A 9,121-nucleotide genomic window follows, 5' to 3' on the forward strand; every position below is an offset into this window, starting at 1 on the left:
AGAAGAAAGAAACTGGTCGGGCCCTGAAACTGCAATTACACCAGCCAGTATGGCAACTCTCTCCCAGGAACTAACTGACCATAAAGTTAGATTAAAATCTTAAAGAACAATCTTGAGAAACTGGAAGCTTCTCCCAGGAACTGGCTGACCATAAAGTTAAACAATCTTGAGAAAGAGAGAGTTTCCCCTTGTGATTTTTCACTGGTATTCTTTTTTTTTTTTTTTTTTTTTTTTGTTCTTTTTTTTCCGGAGCTGGGGACTGAACCCAGGGCCTTGCGCTTCCTAGGTAAGCGCTCTACCACTGAGCTAAATCCCCAGCCCCTTCACTGGTATTCTTGACACTTTCCAATGATGTCCTTCCTACCCCCTTGAGTTGTGGTTTCTTCATTTAAATACTCCTTCTCCCAGCTACTCATCGTCGAACTCCTCTACCCCTGTGTGGGATATGAGTCTCGACCCCAGTGCACTGGTTCCTATCAATAAACCTCATGTAATTACAGCAAGGACGGTCTTATGTGAGTTCTTGGGGGGATCTCGTCATCCCGAGACTTGAATGAGGGTCTCCCCGCTCCGGGGGTCTTTCACCACATACGAATCCTGTCCTGAGATCTTTTTCTGTTTTTTTGTTTTGTTTTGTTTTGTTGACAGGATTTCTCTGTATAGCTCTGGCTCTCCTGGAATTCACTTTGTAGACCAGGTTGGCTTCAAATTCAGAGACCTGCCTGCCTCTGTCTCTGCCTCTCAAGTACTGAGGCTAAAGGTATGTGCCACCATCACTGGCAGGGGTTCATAAAGACTTTTCATACATTCTTGGATTTGAATAATCCATCCTTAGCCTAACCCCTCTCCAGTTCACCTGTCCCACCCATTTAAACCTTTAGTCTCCAGTATTGTTCCTCGATGACTTTTATATCATGTGTCCTGTCCTACTATCTTCAAAACCCTTAGAGTTTCTCTGGTTATTGCTATTGGTGTGTGTGTGTGTGTGTGTGTGTGTGTGTGTGTGTGTGTGTGTGCGCGCGCGCGCGCGCACACACACACACACACACACACACACGTAAAGAATAAATGAATGTAAGTAGAAAAATAAATCTAGAGGGAGCTGGAGAGATGGCTCAGCGGCTAAGAGCACTGACTGCTCTTCCAGAGGTCCTGAATTCAATCCCCACCAACCACATGGTGGCTCACAGCCTTCTATAATGGGATCTGATGCCTTCTTCTGGTGTGTCTGAAGACAGTGTACTCAGTGGTAAGGTATTTGCCTCGCACCCAGGGTCCAATCCTCTGTATGCCAGACACATGCCTTTAATCCCAGCACCTGGAAGTCAGAGGCAGGTGGATCTCTGTGAGTTTGAGGCCAGCCTGGTCTACTTGCTTTGTAGCAAGTTCCAGGTCAGCCAAGGCTACATGGTAAGAGCCAGTCTTAAAACAGACACACGCACGTGCGCGCGCGCGCACACACACACACACACACACACACACACACACACACACACACACACACACACATACACACACGAATGTTCTGATCCGAGAACAACCTGCAGGAGCAATTTCCTCCCACCAAATAGGTATTGAACAGGAATTGAACTCAGGTCATCAAGCTGGGCAACAAGCACCTTTATCTACTGAAGCACCTTGCCAGTCCAAATTTTTAGCTTCATGGAGTTTTGCTTGATGAGTCATTCTAGCCTAAAGTCTTTGTTTGCTTGTGAATTACTTAACGATAGTGAGTTTTTGTTCTCATTCCTTAGTTTCCTACACCTCTGTCTGCCACTGTGGAAACAAAGCCTGGGTCAGCAGGGAGTACTTGGAATGCAGAGCCTGCCTTTGCTTCCGCTGTGTTTTGAAAAAAACACATGTTTTCATTTAGGGTTCTGAAAGAAGCCTATTTATATTTATATTCCTTTCAAATTGCTTTCTCATTGCAAGAAGGGATTGTACACCATCGTCTCTGACATCTTGTAGCATCTTCTGAACAGGGTTCAGAAGGTTCTGAGGAGGGGCTGCCGTCCTCACTGAAGTCTAGTTCAGGATTGTCTCCTGGGGTGATTTCATCCAGGCTCTAGAAGACGTCAAATATAAGATCCAGATCCACCCTGGGCCACTTAGCCACTCTCTCCATGGCCTTCCTATTTTTGAGTGTCATGTTTACAGCATTCCTGGGCCAGGCAGGACTCCTGAATACATATTAGGTGACCCTACATCACCATGATCCTCTAAGAACCTGCTTCCCCTGGGTTGTAGGTCACATCTTTCCTGCTGTCCTTGTTACTATGGCTTGGTTGTCTGTTTTGAGTAGCATGCAGCAATGCCTCTAACACTGTCTTTGTCTTTTCTGAAGGGTTTTGCTCAGGATTGTTTTGTCAAGTTGGGGTATGTATGTTGTACTTCAATATGAATTTTAAGGTTTTGTTTTTCTATTTCTGTGAAGAATGTAACTGGAATTTCTAAAATGATTTTTTTTTTGATAATTGTATATATGCAGTGTATTTGATCATAACTGTTGGTATCAGGAATTGCCTTTACCTCCAATAGTAACACCATTTGGTCACTGTTGCCATGACAATGGCCATACATTCCCAGAAAACCTTTTGGCTCAATTTGCAACTCCACCTGGGAGCAGTTATGTCATATTCCAAATAAAAGGCAAACAGCTTCTGCTCTCTCTCTCTCTCTCTCTCTCTCTCTCTCTCTCTCTCTCTCCTCTTCTCTCTTTTCTCTTCTTTCTCTCGTTCTCCAATTAAGTCTCTCCATGTTGGTGTTGGTTCAGTGTGTTTATCCGGACGGGCACGGGCTGATATTTAACAACAATAATATCTACCCCTCATTCCCCGACCTTTAACAACCCTGGATCTTCCCCAACAGGTTCTTGCTCAACTTCAGGTTCTCTTATCTTTATTTACTGAGGGAGTATGGGGAGCATATAAAGTTGGATGGGTAGGGTAGTGGGAAGAATCTGGGAAGAGTTGGGGGAGAGAAAAAAATAAAATATTTTAAAGTAAAATAATAAAATGATTTTAAATTAAGTTTTATTTAATGTAAAATAAAAAAATGAAGTCCAATGTGTACTGCCCATATTCACATAGGTGTAGACCCATCTACTGGAGTATAAGCAACATACCAGTGGCCACACCCTGAAAGGAAAAAGATTATCCCTTCACCAGCAGCCATCAACTGCCAATGACTCTTAAGCTAGAGGTGAAACCTCATGCTGTCCTCTCACCCATGCTGAGATTTCATCAGGCTCCTCATGTGCAGATGTGATGCAGGTAACCACAGCTGCTGTAATGCATGAATGAATGGCCACACTGTATCTGCAAGCATCTACACTGTGTCTACTCACGGCAGTCCTCCCCATCCTCTGGCTTTTCCATTTCTTTCTGGCCACTTTTCATTGCCGTCCCCTGAGCCTGATGAGGGAGTTAGTCAGATGTCCTGTTTGGGCTGAGCACTCAGTAGTGACGGATTCTCAACTGACAATCTGCACTGACTACTGCCCACTACCAAAGAGAACATGGACAGCAGCAGTAGTTTACGCAGTGAATTTCTGCCAAACCAATACTCAGTTGAAAGGTAAAGTTGTTAGGTCCTCCTGGTTCTAGCAGGTACCACATGGGGCCATGTGGCAGAGAGGAGAGTGGATGTCATTTGTCTCAGCAGCCTCACTGTGGATAGTGGCACATGGGACAGGGCAACGTTGTAGGATATGTCCTGCGTCCCAGAACTCCTGCAGTCCACTGTGGAATGCATGCCAGTGTGTATGTCACTTTCGTGTGTTTTGATTGAAGCACAGTTTCACTGTTTAACCCTGGCTGGCCTGGAGCTCTCTGTGTAGACAAGGGTGACCTTGAACTCACAGCCCTCTTTATTTTATTCTTGAATGTACGTGTGTGTGGGGGGGTATGCATGTTCACACCCATGGTAAGGCCAGAGGTCAACATTGAATGTCTTCCTCAGTTACTCTGTACTGTTGATCTGCTAGCCCAGCTGTCCCAGGAGTCTCCTGTGGCTCACAGCCCTGAGAATGCAGGGATACACTAAAGTATCTCGCTTTACATGCATGATGGGTATGTGAACATACGTCGGCCTTGCACGGCATCACATCACTGACTGGGTCATCAGTACAGCCCCTAAGTTACTCCTTTAAGCTTTTGTGAATAGAACTGTTTTTGAGATTCTTTCTCAGCATGTTTGTATAGGAATCCGGAGAGCTTCCAATTCTCGTGTGTTGATTTTGTATCCTGATTGTTTGCTGGAAATGTTTTCAATTCTAAGAATTTTCTGGTAAAATCTGTGGGGTCTCTCTCTCTCTCTCTCTCTCTCTCTCTCTCTTTTTTTTTTTTTCTCCCGGAGCTGGGGACCGAACCCACGGCCTTGCGCTTGCTAGGCAAGCGCTCTACTACTGAGCTAAATCCCCAACCCCCTGGGTCTCTTGAATGTAGCCTGGGGATTGTTTGACTTGTTCCTTTCCTATTTGTATCCCTTTTATTTTTTTCTGTCTTACTGCGGTAATCAAGACCTCAAGCACCATATTAAGAGAAGAGGAAGTGAATACTTACTTTGTTTCTGATTTTAGCACAAATGCTTTGAGTTTTCCCCCCAAATGTTGGCTATAGGTTTGTTTTATATATTTTTGCTTTTTTAAACTTTTCTAACTATACTTTTCAAATATATTGTGTGCTTGTGTCCATGGACACACTACAGATAACACAAGACAGCTGGCTCTCTCCTTCCTCCTGCCCACTGGGTCCTCAGAAGGCAGCCCAGATCAGGTTCAGCAGGCAGCTTCTCCCACTGAGCCATCCCTGGCCCTCTGTTTCACTGTTATTGTCATTTTACCCTTTTCTGTGGTGTTTAGGGTCCTGTGTGCTCTCTCCCACTAAGTACCATCTCCAGTCAAGAGCATTTAACTCAGTCCCACCGACCCAGATCAGGTTACCCACCCCCTTTTTATCCGACCTCAAAAACCATCCATCAGATGGATCTGAATTTTGCCAAGAAAAAGTGGCCACAGGTTGATTGTTTTTTCTTTTTAGAATATGAAGGCGTTTGTCCCTTTCAGTCATTTGGTCTCCTCCTCCTCTTACCAACTGCTCCTTTGTTTGTTTGTTTGTTTTGTTTTTGTTTTGAGACAGTTTCCTCTGTGTAGCCCTGGTTGTTCTGGCAGACCAACCAGACTTTGTAGGCCAGACTGGTCTTGAACTCAGACATCTGCCTGCCTCTGCCTCCCTAGTGCTGCTACCACCGAGCCAGTTCAAGTTCTTTTTTTTTTTTTTTTTTTTAATTTATTTATTATACATAAGTACACTGTAGCTGTCCTCAGACACACCAGAAGAGGGCATCGGATCCCATTACAGATGGCTGTGAGCCACCATGTGGTTGCTGAGGACTGAACTCTGGAAGAACAGTCAGTGCTCTTAACCACTGAGCCATCTCTCCAGTCCCCCATTTCAAGTTCTTTAAGCAAACCAAAATTTTGCCAGAGCTCTAGATGCTCTCTCACCCTTAGCTATTTGGACTTAATTTCCCTCCTCACGGCAAGGCCTTACCTTTGAGGAAGACTATTTGTGATGGAAGAGGGAAGCCAGGTAGGAGTTGATTAACTTTGCTTTTTCTCTGTCATCTGTCATCATTGTGCCTTCAGATTCTTGTCAGTCTTGCTTGCAACATCAGTTTTCCTGACATCTACATATACTGCTAAAAATGCTCTAACTATGAGCTTGGACTTCTGCACTAGCCTACTCAAATGCATCACAGTCAGTTTGATGAGAGACCTTACTTTCTTTTCTTTCTTTTTTTTTTTTTTTTTTTTTTTTACATAAAAAGGCTTTATTGGCAGGGGAACTTAATTAAACAGGTCAAATCCCATGTTGTCATCCGACTCCTCAGACTCCTCTTTCTTCTCATCTTTCTTCTCCTCTGCTGCAGCGGGGGCAGAACCAGCAGCAGGAGCTGCAGAGCCAGGGGCAGCAGAAACAGCCACAGCCCCACCAGCAGGCACACTGGCCAGCTTGCCAACACCCTGAGCGATGACATCCTCAATATTCTTTCCATTCAGCTCACTGATGACCTTGTTGAGTCGTTCATCTTCCGCCTCGATGCCCACGCTGTCTAGTATTTTCTTGATGTCTTTGGCGCTGGGATTGGAGTTGCCCCCGAGGGCGGCCAGCAGATAAGAGGCAACGTAGCGCATGTCGGTTGCGGTGGACAGACCTCACGCGTGCGACCTCGGCGGCGTCCGGCGGCGAAAGGATGAGACCTTACTTTCAAATATTTCAGCCACTCCAAGGTGTATTTACTGTTGTGGGAAAGAGGAAGAGAGGTAGAAGAGAAGAAAAGATAGGAACAAAAAGAGTTCTATGTCTCAAAGTACAAAATAATAATTCAGGAAAAAGGCATGATGCTACTTTAATAGCAGAAATTTTGTTTATAACATTTCTCCCCTCTTTCAAGTATTTGGAAATTATCTGGAGAGATAAGCTCATCTTATATTTTATGACTTGGTTTGAATTTCCATATATTGATTTGTTAGCAGGAAGTCAAAGAGCTTAAGCTTTATGTTTAATTGCACCATTTATGCAATTTTTTTTTTTTTTTTTTTTTTTGGTTCTTTTTTTCGGAGCTGGGGACCGAACCCAGGGCCTTGCGCTTCCTAGGTAAGCGCTCTACCACTGAGCTAAATCCCCAGCCCCGCAATTTGAAATCTCAAGAGGCCACTATAGTCACCTTGATCCATGGGCATCTTCAGTCCCATGTACAGAGTTTATGCACAACATTTTTGGTGTTTAATTTCTTCCCTACCCTCCCTGAGTGCTCTTTGTGTGGCTTGTTCTTGGGTTGTAACTGCGAGTCAGAATCTGCCTTGAAGGCACTAACGTCTAGTTGCCAGATAGTTAGGTCAGTAAACAAGACAACGAAGGAAAAGAACCCAGGGTAGTGTGTGATGTGGGAGCTGCAGTGGAGGCAGGTACCAGGAAGACTTGTTCTCTGTCAGGTGCGGGAAACTGTAGGAGACAAATAAATGTGTGGCCAGAAAACCTGTGGAGACTGGGTCTCGGGTGGCCTTGAACTCCCTAGGTATCCAATATGACCTTGAACTTCTGATCCTTCTGCCTCCACCTTCTGAGTGGCCAACTGGTAAGGAGATCTGAAAAGGTAGGTATAAAACGAGCAGATAAGATAGAAAAGATGTTTCAGACAGGCAAAAAGGGTTTGTCCTGTGCAGGAAACAATGAGGGGATGGATACTGTTGCTGAGTGTGTAAGGCTAGAGATGACTTAAGAAGGCTTGCTGTGGGCTTGGGGATTTAGCTCAGTGGTAGAGCACTTGCCTAGCAACCGCAAGGCCCTGGGTTCGGTCCCCAGCTCCGGAAAAATAAAAAAAAAAAATAAAAAAAAAGAAGGCTTGCTGCACCTGCAGAGGAGCAGATGGGATTCCCAGCACCCGCAGAGTAGCTTAAAACCATTTGCCACCCCAGGAGACCAACACCCTCCTCTCTCTTCCCTCCGCACCAAGCACACGGGAAGTATACTCGTAACATGCAGACAGAACACTCATACACATAACATAAAAATAAATACATCTTTTAAAAAATTAGCTTCAATGTATAAGGTGGATTGTGGGGTTAAGTTTAATTTAAATTTCTTCCTGTTTTGAATATAAAAATCTTATAGTGAAAGAAAGACCTTTTCAAGGTCTTCCTGACAGCAATACAAAGAATGCTAAGTCTGTTGTCAGATCTGTTTACCACCCAAAACCAATGTTAATCCCACAGACTCGAGGAGAAAGGTCACCAATCCAAATCATGGCCCAGTTAATTAAGGTCAGCTTTTTTATTCTGGTACATGGGCTGCCTCACCCCAATACAGGGTTCAAAAGATCAGCCTTGGACATGGAGAAGATGAGGGTTTTTATAGCTCAGGAGTAGGGGGTCTTCAAATGGATCTGGCAGGCAAATCCCCAGTGGGGGCAGGGTTAGAGAAGCAGAACATAAGCAGAACAAGTTGGTAAAGCCTCCTGAAGGTGTGGCTATCTTTTCTTGGAACAGACAGTACAGAACCATTTGTAGCTAAGGTTACAGGTTAGGGCATAGAAAGAGAGATTTAATCTTTTTTTTTTTTTTTAAGATTTATTCATTTATTATATACAAGTACACTGTAGCTGTCTTCAGATACACCAGAAGAGGGCATCAGATCTCTTTACAGATGGTTGTGAGTCACCATGTGGTTGCTGGGAATTGAACTCAGGACCTCTGGAAGAGCAGTCGGGGCTCTTAACTTCTGAGCCATCTCTCCAGCCCGAGAGATTTAATCTTAAGTAGGACTGGACCTACACGAGGGCTTACATTTATTTATAATAACTCAGGCCTTATCTCACTCGTTCCCAACTAGCTCTTATAACCTGTTTGTTGTTAGTTCTATAAACAAACAGGATTGATACATTGATTAGGTCCGAGCCCTCTTGATCTAATTACCTGCCAGTGATTGGAGACACTAGGTGGGGGCCAAGTCTTATTTTTTGGTCATCATTGAGCCTTTGAAAGAGTACTTCAGGGCTGGAGAGATGGCTCAGTGGTTAAAAGCACTGACTGCTCTTCCAGAGGTCCTAAGTTCAAACCCCAGCAACCACATGGTGGCTCACAACCATCTGTAATGAGATCTGATGCTACAGTGAGTATGATAAATAAATAAATCTTAAAAAAAAAAAAGTACTTCATTCCTATGTCTAGTGGCCTTAAACTGGTAGTTCTCTTGCTTTAGCCTCCTGAATGCTGAAGCTACACATATATGTGTGTCATGGTACTTAGTCCTGTGTCTCTTTAGAGAGAAATAATATTCTCTTCTTCTGCAAGTTAAACCCAACAATGTACTTGTCTCATATTAATTGCTTCACAGAATTAACATATTTTGATATAATCTGAAGATCACAGGATATTTTGCATTCTATAACTTCCAAAAGGGTTATTTCACAGTTAACTTATTTTGGTTTCTGTGCTTGCCTGCTGTGACAGGGCATTTATTACCAGGCAGGTGCCTTTTCATTATTACTGCATTTAGTCGTTTATCTATCATCTATGTATCTATCTGTATAAGGAGTTGGCTGCATACCACAGCATGCG

The 9,121-nt window shown here is 43.9% G+C and overlaps 1 pseudogene across 1 annotated transcript; it reads right to left on the reverse strand.

Moving 5' to 3' along the window:
* Window positions 1-5,782: 5,782 nt before the first annotated feature.
* On the reverse strand, window positions 5,783-6,254 carry Rplp2l3 (ribosomal protein lateral stalk subunit P2 like 3; annotated as a pseudogene). Its single transcript, XR_015637434.1, has one exon. The product of XR_015637434.1 is annotated as a ribosomal protein lateral stalk subunit P2 like 3 (transcript).
* Between the last annotated feature and the right edge of the window lie 2,867 nt (window positions 6,255-9,121).

The sequence above is a fragment of the Rattus norvegicus genome, chromosome 14, assembly GCF_021556685.1.
Source record: "Rattus norvegicus strain SHRSP/BbbUtx chromosome 14, alternate assembly SHRSP_T2T, whole genome shotgun sequence".
NCBI classification, from domain to species: domain Eukaryota; kingdom Metazoa; phylum Chordata; class Mammalia; order Rodentia; family Muridae; genus Rattus; species Rattus norvegicus.